The sequence below is a fragment of the Gossypium hirsutum genome, chromosome A12 (assembly GCF_007990345.1).
Source record: "Gossypium hirsutum isolate 1008001.06 chromosome A12, Gossypium_hirsutum_v2.1, whole genome shotgun sequence".
NCBI classification, from domain to species: Eukaryota; Viridiplantae; Streptophyta; class Magnoliopsida; order Malvales; family Malvaceae; genus Gossypium; species Gossypium hirsutum.
In genome coordinates, this window is record NC_053435.1 from 22118356 (window position 1) to 22133304 (window position 14949).

General features: G+C 34.7%; 1 non-coding gene across 1 annotated transcript; it reads left to right on the forward strand.

Annotated features, from left to right (window-relative positions):
* The first annotated feature begins 269 nt into the window (after nt 1-269).
* LOC121211596 (small nucleolar RNA R71) lies at nt 270-375 on the forward strand. Its single transcript, XR_005906816.1, has one exon. It is a non-coding gene; the product is annotated as a small nucleolar RNA R71 (small nucleolar RNA).
* The last annotated feature ends 14574 nt before the right edge of the window (nt 376-14949 follow it).

The window sequence follows — 14949 nt, forward strand, 5'->3', positions numbered from 1 at the left end:
CTAGAAAAAAATACATAGATGGGCACATGAGTCTAGTTTCTGGGAAAAATTACGAAACTGATTTTCGAGTTACGAAACTCAAGATATGAATTTTAAAACGACTAGTACACAGATTGGGCAGTGTCTGGAAAATAAATTTTGTAAGAGGGTAAAGCCAGTCAACACCTCGTGTTCGACCCCGATGACGGTTTCGGGTTTGGGGTGTTACATTTTGTCGAGTCGAAGGACTCAGGCCATTATGAAACGTTTGAACCTGTAGCCAAAGTGGTAACCCATGGTGAGGGCATCTTCGCAAAAGGTCCTTATATCTCTCCATGCATCATAGAGTGTTTCTAAATCCATCTGCACAAAAGAAGAGGTATCATTACGTAATTTAGTCGTTTTAGCCAGCGAAAAATATTTTCCTAAGAACTTTTCGGTCATTTGTTCCCAACTATTGATTGACCCTCGTGGTAACGAGTTCAACCATTGTTTAGCTTTGTTTCTCAAAGAAAAAGGGAATAACCAAAGGCGAATGGCATCATCAGAAACACCATTTATTTTAAATGTATCACAGAATTCCAAAAAGTTTTCCAAGTGAGCGTTGGGATCTTCGTCCTGCAAACCATCAAACTGAAAAAATTGCTGCATCATTTGAATTGTGTTAGGTTTCAGTTTAAAAGTATTTGTAGCTACAGCAGGTCTAACTATACTCGATTCAGTTCCTATTAAAAAAGGTTTAGCATAATCATACATAGTACGTGGAGCAGGATTCTAATTTACTGGATTAACAGCAATCGCATGATGTAACAGATTTTCTTGGTTTTCAGCCATCCCCTCGGTTGTGGTTGAAGTATCGTCCTCTTGCTCGTCCTCTGTGTATCTTAGGCTTCGTCTTATTTATCTCCGGTTCCTGCGAACTGTGCAGTCGATCTCACCGTCAAAAAGTAGTAGTCCTGACCAGTTTCTTCTGATCATAAACTAGAAAAACCTGTCAGAAGAAAATAAGTGAAGAATTAGAAAAGAAAATAAAAATTTAAATTGAAATAAAAGTAAAATGGAAAAAGTAATAAAAATAGAGTGTTCCTAATATCTTAAGTCGCCGGCAACGGCGCCAAAAACTTGATACATGATATTCGTGACAGGTTTTAAATATTTATAATGAATTGTTCTTGAAACTAACTATTATCACGATGAAGGCAAGTGTACCTATCGAACAGTAGTATAGCTTTAGCAAGACTGAATTATCGAACTCAAAGGAACTAAAAGTACTAGTATTAACTTTCTTTTTATTATCTAGCCTAAAAAAATAAAAAGGGTTTTGTTTATCTAACTAATTAGTTAAACTAAGAAATCACAGAAAAGAAATATGGGGAAAATACTTTTTTGGAAAACTCGATTGATTAAGACAATACCTAAGGAAAAATCCACCTAGACTTCACTTGTTATTTGACTCTGAATCGGACGATTTACTCATTCAACTTGTTCCGTAGAGATCCCTAAGTTATATTATTATCTCTCTCGAGACTAACAACGTCTAACCCTAGTTTGAATAATTGAAATCTCTTTCTAATTAACACCCTAGGGTTGCATTAACTCGATCTATGGATCCCCTTGTTAGGTTTCACACTAATATGGCAAAATCTTTTCACCTTATATCTAGGCGTGGAACCAACTCCGTTTAATTATGACAAATTTACTCTTAGACAAAGTCTATTCCTTCTCTGAATAAGAGCTTAACTTGAATCAATATCCTGGAATATCAAAACAAGAATTAAGAACACATAATTAAGAACAAGTCAAATATTAATCATACAATTCAGATAATAATAATAAGATCCGCCTTGGGTTTCATTCCCCTTAGGTATTTAGGGGTTTTAGTTCATACTAATGAAAGAAAACATCTTAAAGGAATAAAAATAACAAAACATAAGAAAACCCAAAAACTCCTGAGGGAATTTGAAGGGAGATCTTCAGTCTTGATAGTGAATCTGGCTTCTGAGATGGATCGATCGACTTCCCTTGAGCAATTTCTTGCTTCCTCCTGTGCATCCCCTTTTCCTCCTCCTTTAGGGTGTATTTATAGGCTTTGGAATGCCTAAGAGCCCTCAACAGTGGCCTTTTCCGAATAGGACTAAATTTGGGCTCGGCAGGGACACGCCCGTGTGACACGCCCGTGTGACACACCCATGTGCGATTGCGTAAGGCAGTGGTCAAGGCTGTTAAATGGGCACGAGCGTGTGATCTACCTGTGTAAATCATGGTTTGACCTTGCCAAAGGGACATGGCTGTATGGTCTGCCTGTGTGAGGAAGTCCAGGCCGTGTTGATTTCGTACTATTTCCAAATTTTTACATAATTGTGTATATTATTTCTTTCTTTTTCTTCTATTTGTTGACGAATAAAATTAAGCAAACGATAAAATTGATCTAAACCTTCTTAGATATTCCGAAGCAAGCTTGATTGGAAGCTGAGCATGGAAGAACTAAAGAGAGAAAGGGAGCATGGAACCAAACTGATTTTGGTAAAGTTGAGGGTAAGTTTTGTATAATGGTCATTTTACACATTGATAGTGTAGAGCTAGTTTGAAGGGAGAAACAACATAGTTTCGAGAGGGCGAGAATGTTGTAGGTAAGGTAGATAAGGTGGTCGTGGGGGTTGGTTAGGAGGTTGAGGGACAGGGTTTAGAAAACTTTGTTGAGGGTGGACTGCCATAAGTCACGAGTGGTTAGGTCTTCGAGTGAGTCGATCTTGTAAACTAGGTCATTGAGAGATCCAAATTGATTCGTTAAAACGATTATGGATGATGAGGGTTTGTAATTGCAGGGTGAGAATATGCGAAGCAAGTTTTATTTTAGTTTTAGCTTTCACCTTTTCTTTTTTCATAAACATAAAAAAATTTATCAAATGGAAAACATAAAAAAACTACATTAAAAGAAATGGAGAAGTGAGGAAAATAGAAGGAGAAGCAGAAGAGAATGGAAAATAAAGAAAAAAAATGAAAGTTAAAAGAAGATAAAAAAATTGCTCGAAATGAAAAAAAATTATAGGGACCAATAGTATATTTTAACCTAAAAGTTTTGTTTGAAATTATTATCTGACATGTCACGTCAACTTACCGTTACATCGTTAACGACTAATTTTTTGCCTATCAGTAAGTGTTTTTTCATGTGTTATTTCTTTTCCTAGCCTAGTCAAATGGTTTGGATGAGTTATTTCTTTTCCTTCTGAAGACTAATTTTTTCTTTGTTGGACTCTATTTGAACAATCTTTTGCCTATCAGTAAGTGTTTTTACATGTGTTTAATAAATTATTTTAAATGTGTTTTAATGACCATAATAAATTTTCACATCATATAATTTTTTTAAAAAAAAAGAATTGAATTTATCATTTAATATTTTCAATATTAAGTTTATTAAAAAAAACTAAATTCAAAATATATTAACTTTAATTTTTTAAAAGATAAATAAGAGGAAAACAAAAATTCTCAAAATATAAGGAGTGGAGATAACTTATGTTATTAATACAGTATGAATTAAAGGTTATTGGTTGTGTATCTATCATACATGTAAACATTAGGTATGAATTGCATCCTTTTTGTGCATTGTGACACTAATTGCTTAATTATTTGATTTCTTACTAGTAATAATTCTTCTCACCATTAGAAATAGAGATATAGAGATAAATAATAGAATAACAATAGTTCTTAATATAAACCTTCAAATAAGAGAGACAATTTATAAAAGTCGTTGGTTATGTACTTATCGTTGAATATTTCTTAAAGGAAAAGAAACATATATCATCTACACAATACAACAATTCAGATTACCCATACAGATAAAGAAGCATTTTTCTTGTTTGGTAATGAATGAGCCAATCATTGATGGTACAAAATTATTTAAGGCTCTAGAAAAGCTAATTTATTGTTACCCTATATTCAATGTGATAATGAAACATGTTAACCTTTCATAGTACAAAATAAATTCAAGGCTCTAAAAAGAGCTAATACATTGTTATCTAAAGAAGGAAAGTGATAATTAATGCATTATATTCTATTCAGTCTCAAAGAAATTATTATTTTTAAAAAAGTTATACATTATAACAAATATCATATTGAGACTATGGATGAGAAAACAATTAATTTCTAAATGCTAAGAATATTATATTTGGTAAGAATTTTATATCGAAAATTATCATCTTTGCCTCTAGTTTGTATAATGCATATATTAGTATGGTTAAATCATGTGTGATGGTAAACCGAAAGTATACATTTGTATTGTTGAATCACGTGAATAGTAAACTAAAACTTTACTAGTCCAAATATATTAATTAGTTTCTATGATTTGTTAGACCATCCTGATCAATAATGATGCGACAAGATGAGAATTTATATAAATCTTTACTAAAGGATCTAAAGATGCTTCATTTATCAAGTGTTGCTTATTCTCAAAGAAGATTTATTAAACCTCATTAACAAAAGTTGATATTGAATCTCTTATCTTTTTTTAAACAAGTATGATCTCATTTATCCAAAAAGTGTACACATAAAATGCAACCTTTGTTTAGATACTGGATTTTTAGCAGGCTATTCCAAAGCTTGGTTTGACAACATATCCTTGAAAAATTGAAGTTTTTCCTTAAGTTGCGTCGAAGCAGAACCAGTTGCTGAAACAATTAGGACAGTTGAATTCTATTAAGAGATCAGGTATACGGGAACAAGAGCTGACTGCAATGAGAATGGGACTGTATAGTCCCTTAGTGCCAACAGAAAACAAACTTAGAAACTAATCCTTAAATTCTAAACTTTGGTCAGCTACATGTATTATTTTCATTTAATCGCTCGTCATAGAACCAAATCAAGATCTAAATGCAACAAGTTCTCACTAGTGGAGACACTGATTATCTTGTGACTAGTTGGTCAACCTTGAAAAGTTGAAGTGGTGTTTATAGTTTGTGAATTTTCTTTTTAGATGAGGACCAACTTAACTGAAGCTATATACTCGGGCTACAGTTGCTCTACCGGTATTGCAAATTTTGTGCCTGCTTGTATTGAATCTGCTTGGTAAGTTCCATCTTGTTTTGCATTAAATGATTGACCTCACCACTTTACATTGTGTGTGTTCTTTTTCAAACCTTAGGATGTATTAGAATGTATTAGGGCTTTGCCTCATGTAGTTGCTTACATTGAAACTTCTCCGTGAAGGTACAGTGTATTTTTGGGACACAAGGAGTACTTCGTTTCCTCGGATATTGGTGCTGGAAAGATGCAGTATTATGCATTTCACAAGGAACTACTAGTGGTGTGGGTACCAATGGCAGATAACCTCGTGTTTTATTTTTTAGAATTAAATATAAATTTTTTTCCCAAATGCGGACATCTTTAATTGTCAATTGCTAAGAGTGGTCATGCTGAATGTTCCCAACATATTACAGGGTTTGATTATTGATTTCAAATTTTGTTTCTAATGATTTTTGCTTCTCAATTTCATCTTTTCTGCAGGTAAAAAGGAGAGGCTAATTCAAATATTCAATGGTCGGTGCAATAATGTGATAGATTTGTTACTTGCTACTGATGAAGATATGATTCTTCGACGTGACATATATGACCGAACATCCTCACTAACTTGGGGAAGGGGGAGCGTAACCTTGCTTGGCGATTTTATCCATGCAATGCAGTCAAATATGGGTCAAGGGGGATGTATGGCCATTGAGGTATGACTTGAAAAACCATTGTGTTGGCAGTTTTTTGTTTCTGTAACTTAAGCATTGCCGAAGATAAATAATGTTTTAAGTTCTAGATCCTAGAGTGGTTTAGTGGTTTCTATTATGTCTTCCCATTAAGAACGTCAGGTTATCCAAGAGAATCCAATGCCAGACAAGAACATTTTTTCCCTTCGTCTTTGCAGGATAGTTGCCAATTAGCATTGGAACTTAGCAAGGCATGGAAAATATTAAAAAATGAGGTATGCTAGCATTTTCCTATTTTCCTAAATAGTTGGGAAGGGTCTGTTGGAGTTTGAGTGTACTTTAACCAGGTAAAGTAAGAGTTGCAAATAGAGCACCAACAACAACGTAATATACCCGGGTAAAGAATGAAGGAAAAAATGCTTGAAGTTCAGGCTTTAAGAGCAGAAATTGGAAGGAAAACAAGAACTGAACTAAATCAAAGAAAGAAGGAGCATGAAGAATAGTTGAGAGTATTGATGAAAAATGAATTGTATTTTTTCATACATTCATCATAGGCAGATTGCCATTACATATATCAGAATAAAAAAAAACTTACAAGTCAAATTTCTACCTAAACATACACCTACTTCCACTAAGCTTTCCAAATAACAAAAACTTAACTTGTACATTAACACAAAGCTGGTTAACAGCTCCATCAACATCAAATTACATCAATCAAAAAGCTTATAGCAAACTAGACTTCAAAATGAACAAAATATTAGTTCAAATCTAACAGCAACACAAAACCAAGGTTGCTGCATGCTTGTCACGAGCCTGCATGGCCAGCTTCCAGCTGCACTTGCTTCATACCAGCTGCATGGAGATCAGCTTCAACACTCCTCCTTGAGCTTCATGCTGCAAACTCCCATGAGCTTTCTTAACTTGTTAAATCTCGACACACCAAGACCCTTGGTCAAGATATCAGCAATTTGATCCTCCGAATTGCAATGAACCAGCTTTATTTCACAAGCTTGCTCCATCTCCCTTATTACATGCAGCTTTATGTCAAAGTGCTTAGTTCTACCATGGAAGACAGGGTTCTTTGCAATTGCAACAGCAGATTTGTTGTCACAAAGTATCTCTGTTGCTTCTACTTGAGATAAGTTCAAATCAGCTAAGATTTTCCTCAGCCAAATAGCTTGGTTTACTGCACTAGCAGCAGCTACATATTCGGCCTCAGCAGTCGATTGAGCCACCAGAGACTATTTTTTGGAACTCCAGCATACCATTCCTGACCCCAATGTGAAAGCATACCCTGATGTGCTCTTCATATCGTCTTTAGAACCAGCCCAGTCACTATCTGTGTAGCCTTTCAATCTAAGTTCTGCAGCCTTGCTAAACAAGAGACCATGATTTAGAGTACCTTTAATGTATCTCAGTACTCGTTTTGCAGCTTGAAAATGTTGTACATTGCAGCAGTGCATGAATCTAGAAAGTAGACTTACAGCAAACATGATGTCTGGTCTCGTTGCAGTCAAGTATAGAAGACAACCAATTAAGCTTCTGTAGGTAGTTTCACAGACTTCTTCATGACCCTCATGGCTTGATAGTTTCAACCCAGTTACAATAGGAGTAGGAGTTGGCTTGCAGTTCAGCATTGAAAACTTTATCAACACCTTTAAGGCAAATGATTCCTGTTTCAAGAAGATGCCTTCTTGTGTCTGGCTTACTTCCATTCCTAGGAAGTATGTCATCAGCCCCAGGTCAGTCATTTCGAACATTTGCATCATCTTTGTCTTAAATTCTGCCAAATCAACTTCATCTCCTCCTGTCACCAATAGGTCATCAACATACAATGACACCACAAGCTGAGTTTCAGTTTTATTCTTCTTGACATACAATGTTGGCTCACTAGCACTTCTCTCAAACTTCAAACTAAGCAGATAAGAGTCAACTCTAGCATACCATGCTCTAGGTGCTTGTTTTAGGCCATATAAGGCCTTTCTTAGTTTGTAAACCAAGTCTTCCTTACCAGGTACTTCAAATCCCTCTGGTTGCTCGACATAAATTTCCTCTTCAAGGATTCCATTTAGAAAGGCTGATTTCACATCTAGTTGATAGACATTCCACTGCATATGAGCAGCCAATCCAACAATCTGCCTAATCGTATCCAATCTGGCAACAGGAGCATATGTTTCAAAGTAATCCAGTCCATATTTTTGACTGAATCCTTTTACCACAAGTCTAGCCTTCAGTTTATTCAGACTTCCATCAGCATCCTGCTTGGCCTTGTAGACCCATTTTACTCCAATAATCTTCCTGTTAGCAGGCTTCTCAACCAGCTTCCAAGTCTAGTTTTTCTCGATCATGGCAATTTCATAGTGCATATTATCACGTCACCTATGCCTTCTGCCTGAATACAGTGTCCATCTCCAATTTTTACTCTAGTCTTACAGCTTCTATCTAGAGTTTTGAAGATAGTTGCATCTGGTGACATGTGGTTGGTGCAGCCACTGTCAAGGAGCCATCCCTTTTAACCTTGCATTTTGCAGCTAAACATGAGACTGCAAACACTTGTTCTTCACTGTCACTGCCTTGTTCAGCTACTCGAGCCTCTTCATTCTTGTGTTGAGGTTGGTTTTGGCCAGGTCTGCCTTTTTCTTTGCAGACTCTTTCAACATGAACCTTCTTCTTGCAATGTTGACATATGGCATCTGGTCTAAACCAGCATCTGGCCTCTGGATGACCGGGCCTTTTGCAGTGTTTGCATGGTCTGTCCCATTTTTTTGAGACATCAGCTTTGGATTTATCCCTCCAGTTTTTATTGCCTTTGTAGGCAGCATTACTCGAGCTAGGCTTGCTCTTGGCCTGAAATGCACCCTCCTGGTGCTCATCGATCCTGCTGGCTCTTCTCTGTTCCTAAGCATAAAGAGCATTGATAAGCTCAGTCAGGGAGATCCTTGTCAAGTCTCTCGAGTCCTCTAAGGAGGATATCTTTGCCTCATATCTCTCTGGTAAAGTAGAGAGAACCTTCTCAACTATCCTTACTTCATCAAACTGCTCACCAAGGAGCCTTACACTGTTTACAACAGCCATTATCCTGTCAGAATATTGTTTGACAGTTTCCTCTTCTTTCATTTTTAGATTCTCGAAATCCCTTCTCAGATTTAGAAGCTGCTGCTGCCTAGTTCTTTCAGTGCCTTGGAACTCCTCCTTGAGCTTGTCCCAAGCCTGCTTTGGGGTCTCACAGGTCATGATCCTGGTGAAGATCACATCAGAAACACAGTTCTGAATACACGACATGGCCTTGTGCCTTTTAGTCCTCTCATCTGCATGCTGACGAATCTGAGCCACAGTGGGGTTGGCCCTCAGTGGAGCTGGCTCGATGTCTATGTTAACAACTTCCCACAGATCAAAGGCCTGCAGGTAAGTCCTTATCTTAACCTGCCATATGTGGAACCCTTCACCATTAAAGACTGGTGGTGCAGTAGGAGAAAAGCCTGATGAAGCCATTTAATTTTTAACAACAGGTCCTCTAAGATGGAAGCTCTTGATACCAATTGTTGGAGTTTGAGTGTACTTTAACCAGGTAAAGTAAGAGTTGCAAACAGAGCACCAACAACAACGTAATATACCCGGGTAAAGAATGAAGGAAAAAATGCTTGAAGTTCAGGTTTTAAAAGCAGAAATTGGAAGGAAAACAAGAACAGAACTAAAGCAAAGAAAGAATGAGCATGAAGAATAGTTGAGAGTATTGATGAAAAATGAATTGTATTTTTTCATACATTCATCATAGGCAGATTGCCATTACATATATCAGAATAAAAAAAAACTTACAAGTCAAATTTCTACCTAAACATACACCTACTTCCACTAAGCTTTCCAAATAACAAAAACTTAACTTGTACATTAACACAAAGCTGGTTAACAGCTCCATCAACATCAAATTACATCAATCAAAAAGCTTATAGCAAACTAGACTTCAAAATGAACAAAATATTAGTTCAAATCTAACAGCAACACAAAACCAAGGTTGCTGCATGCTTGTCACGAGCCTGCATGGCCAGCTTCCAGCTGCATGGAGATCAGCTTCAACAGGGTCAAATATTAAAAAAGGAGGTCAAAACTGCAAGTTTAATCTAAAAATTTACATTGAGAAATTACTGGTCTGTCGGCCTGAATTGTTGAATTAAGTTTGCCCTAATTTTACTTGATTCTAGTTCTTCAGACCACATAAGTAAAACATCTTAGCTAGTTTCTTTTGGATTTTCCTTTTCAGTCTGTTGATAATGTTCGTTTCAATACCATGTCGATATCTGTATAACCAACGGACATTTTTGTCACTGGTCCGCTGTATCTATTTTCTTTTATCCAAAATTGACTCATTCATTTTGCAGCTACGAGAAAGCTAGAAAACTGCGAGTTGCCATCATCCGTGGAATGGCAAGAATGGCTGCAATAATGGCTTTAACTTACAAAGCTTACTTAGGTGTAGGGCTAGGTCCATTGTCGGTAAGAATCCAATTTATGCTAGTAATGATCTAAAGTCAATTATTGAGCAATAACCACATGCATAATTACCATGGCATCTAACATGCTTTGCAGTTTTTGACAAAATTTCGGATCCCGCATCCGGGAAGAGTTGGTGGCAGATTTTTTATTGACCTAGCAATACCCGTAATGCTCAGTTGGGTCTTAGGTGGCAACAGTTAGATCTTCAAATGCATGTTTTCTTCTACTTCATCTTTGCCTTGACTTTCATAGAAACGTCATTAGAAAAAGTTAGCTTTCTTGTTTTTTCGATCATAGAAACATCATTAGAAAAAGTTAGCTTTCTCTACAATTTTTCCTTTTCCCTATTTTTTGTTAGTTTCAAAATCTTCTGCATGTAACTAAATTCTGCGGTACAATTCCATCTCTTTTAACAGACTCATGAATTGACACTTGGAACCTATGCTACCAATGAGTTTACGGTGACAAACTATCAAAATCTTAGAGAAATAAAAATGAAATCGGGTTAAGAACTAAAAGGATTTACAAAACTTTCTCAAAAAGTAGTATAAGATATTAGGAGAAAGTATCTGAATCCTGCTTCCTTCTAAAAATGAATCGACATCTTTGTAGCTCAAAACTTGAAGGAAGGTCCTTAAGTTGCGGACTCTCAGACAAGGTATGTTGCTTTCGTCCAACTGGTTCTCCATAAAGGGCTCTAGGAACTTTTTGAAACATCTGTAAAGTCAAGTTTCAGGAAAATGACCAATTCCGGACATGGTTTGAAGATAATGATGCATTGGAGCGGACAATTAATGAAGAGTGTGTTTGATGGTTTTCTATTTGTGAATTCCATCATATTTTTTGACAATTTATTCAACAGATTATAACCTCTTATATTTATTTTCTTGTCTGTTTTGCAACTGGTTCTTGCTGCTGGTTGGAAACGACATTCTTACCTCGCAACTCATTTATTTATGTGGGGATGAGAACAAAACTTACATGATTGGGTATGTATTTGCTTGTAGTAGGTTTCTTGTATATGACTTTATTCCATTAAAATGGACTTTTTGTTTTCAGTTTTCAGTTTTTCGGAAAAGGGTTAGGAATTCAAAATGAAGACTAATTGATGGGGGCTTGTCTAGGAGAAATCTATGTCTGTTGATGTTTAATGGTCATTACAGGAGTGAAAAGAGTGAAAACTTTCCAGAAACCTCGGTGGTGGTACCTTCAAAGAAGGTTATTTTTTACTGTTTTAGAACCCTGATCTGTAGCTAACGTAGTTTCCTCACCTGTGCAACGATTAATGTTGAGCTTTTTTTTCATATTCCTAATATTGTCTTAGGTATCCAAAATGCATGCTCAAATTAGCTATAAAGATGGTGCATTCTTCATAGTTGATTTACACATTGAATATGGGACCTTTATAGAGTAAATCATTGATTAGAAACGAACATCTTTATAAATATATATATGTTGAATTTCCTCGACTTTATCGAATCCAGGCTCTATGTGTGCAGCCATGGAGGAAGAAGATCGAGCGTACCACCAAATTTTCCTATTGGTCTTCGTCCCTCCAATGTTATTGAGTTTGGTTCCGATAAGAACGTAATACTATTGGAAAATATGGACATTACATATATAATAAAAGTAATTCCATATTATTATTTACTATCTTAGTCCAAATTAAAAGTGATCTAATTTAATTAGAATTTTATTGGGCTTTAATTATTAAATAAAATATAGGTCAAATATGTCTACATACTATAGTAATTGAGTTCTATGCCAAGGTTATAAATATTCTTTGAATTTCTTGTGTATTAATTTGGAAGTTCAAATCCCCAAGGTTGGGAAAAACTTCAAGGAATTTATGAATTTAGGTACGCTTCTGTTTTTAGTTTTATTCTTGATGATTTAAATGATAGATCCTGATTTATTAAGTTTTATTTTTAGATTTATTTTACAAATCTAACAAGTAGCATCTGAGTCTTGTCATGTTAAATTATTGAGAATAATTTATTTTTTATATGGATTAATTTATTCTTCAGATTTTATGGATTTGATATACGAATTTGGTGTTTTGTTCATATTTTTTGGAATCAAAATTTTAGGGTTTTTAAATCAATTGTTTGCTTCAATCAATATAAGTATATATATTATGATTTTATAATTCAAACTCTACTATTGAACTCAATATGTCATTATAGCTGTATCTTTAATCAATTTCTTTGTAATTTCTGGCAGAATTATTATGGAATTGAAATTGGTCAATGCGTTGGTGTTTTTTAAATAATAATAATAATAATAATAATAATAATAATAATAATAATTTAAAGTATAGAAATTGATTCATATATATGTTTGTATGTTTAGCTTATATATATAAATATATAATATATCTATGTTTTGATATATATGTGGTTTTGGAAAATTATATAAATATATATATGTTTATCTTTTAATTTTATTGAAAGATAAAATTAAGGTAAATATTTTGAAACAAATAAATTCAGATTTTAGCTTTTTATTAAGGATGTGTAATATTTTAAATAGATTAGTTGAAACAAAATGTCGCCAAAGCGACCTTTTTTGTGTAGATGAGTTTATTTGAAATATCAAGATGATTATATGTTTTTGTGATTTATGCATTTATTAATTACCCAAAGGTAAGTTAATATTTGGCTAAATTTCAGCGACATCTGTGGTGATAAATATGTGACAATTATAAGGTATTTTATTTGAGCAATAAGTTAATTCAAAAGATTAATTAATTGTTTAACATTATTTATTGTCAATGTTTAATTGCTACAACAAAAGTATAGCTTATTGTTAATATTACTATCCAAAGACTTAATATTAATATTGTGCTTGGTATCTTTAGATGGGATTAGCCATTATCTTGAATGTATTGTTTACTTATAAATATTAACTTGAGTTTTTTTTTATTTGTTCTATATTTAGCTAATTCATTTTTTGCTGTCACAATATCTGCTAATATAAATTCTATACCCATGCTTAATGAGACTAATTTTAAGGAATGGAAAATGCACTTACTTATAGTGCTTGGCTGTATGGACATAGACCCTGCACTAAGGGAAGAACAACTTGCACCTCTCACTGCGGAAAACACCCCTAATTTTAAGAGGGATTTTGAGATGTGGGATCGTTCAAATCGCATGAGTCTAATTATCATGAAACATAGCATTCCAGAAGCCTTTAGGGGCACAAAATCTGAATAGATTACTCAGGCCAAGGGTTTCCTTGATGAAATTGAGAAACATTTTGCTTAAAACAATGAGGTTGAAATGATATCACTTCTGACTTCTTTAATGTCTATGAAGTATAAGGGTCAAGGAAACGTAAGGTAGTACATTATGGAGATATTCCATACTGCTTCAAGACTTAAGGTACTTAAGATCGAGCTTTATGAGGAATTGCTTGTTCTTATGGTTTTGGTATCGCTTCCTGCATAGTTTAATCAATTCAAAATTAGTTATAACTATCAAAAGGAGAAAAGGACCCTGAATGAGCTCATTTCTCATTGTGTGCAAGAGGAAGAAAGGTTGAAGCGTGATAAGTATGAAAATGCTCATTTGGCCAATGCCCCTAAAGACAAGGGCAAGAAAAGAAAATATCAGAATGAAGCTGCTAAGGGTCTAGCTCAAAAGAAACAACAACAAGCTACAGAGAGTTGTTTCTTTTATAACAAGTCTAGACAAGTAAAGAAAGATTGTGCCAAATATCATGCTTAGCGTGCAAAGAAAGGTATAATTCTTAATTTGGTATGTTCTAAGATTATTTAGCTTCAGTACCTTGAAACACTTGATGGATAGATTCTGGTGCTACTACTCATATAAGTGTTTCTATCCAGGGTTGCTTGAGTTACCGAAAGCCAAGTGATGGTGAAAGACGCATCTTTGTAGGCGACAGAAAATCAATAGAAGTGGAAGCTATTGAGCATTTTAAGTTGTTATTAAGAACTGGTTTTTATTTGGATTTAAAAGACACTTTTATTGTACCATCATTTAGATGGAATTTAGTTTTTGTTTCTTCATTGGACAAATTTGGATATTATTGTTCATTCTGAAATAATCATTTTAGTTTGTATTTAAATTCAGATGTTATTGGAACTGGTTATTTAAATACTTATGACAACATTTATTTGCTAGAAATAGTTGCATCCTATAATGAAACCTTGCATGTGGAATCACGTGGTACTAAACACAAATCAAATAAGGAAAATTCAGCATCATTATGGGATAAGTGCTTAGGCCATATCTCAAAAGGTAGAGTTGAACGCCTTGTGTCTGATGGTATTTTAGAGTCCCTTGACTTCATAGACTTTGATGTCTGTGTCGATTGCATTAAGGGAAAACATACCAAAACCAAGAGATTGGGTGCCAATAGATCTTCAGACATCTTAGAATTAATTCATACAGATATTTGTAGGTTATTCCCTACGGCATCCTGGAATGGTCAACAATATTTCATAACATTCATAGATGATTACTCATGTTATAGGTACCTATATCTCATTCATGAGAAATCTTAGTCTTTGGATATGTTCAAAGCTTATAAAGCTGAAGTTGAGAATCAACTCAACAAAAGAATTAAAAATCTTAGATCTGATCGTAGTGGTGAGTACTACGGTAGATATGATGGCTCAAGTGAACAATGTCCAGGACCATTTGCGAAATTCATAGAGAAATGTGGTATTATCCCATAGTACACCATGCTAGGATCACCTAGTATGAATGGTGTAGCTGAAAGACGAAACCGAACTTTTAAGGATACAGTAAGGAGCATGATTGCT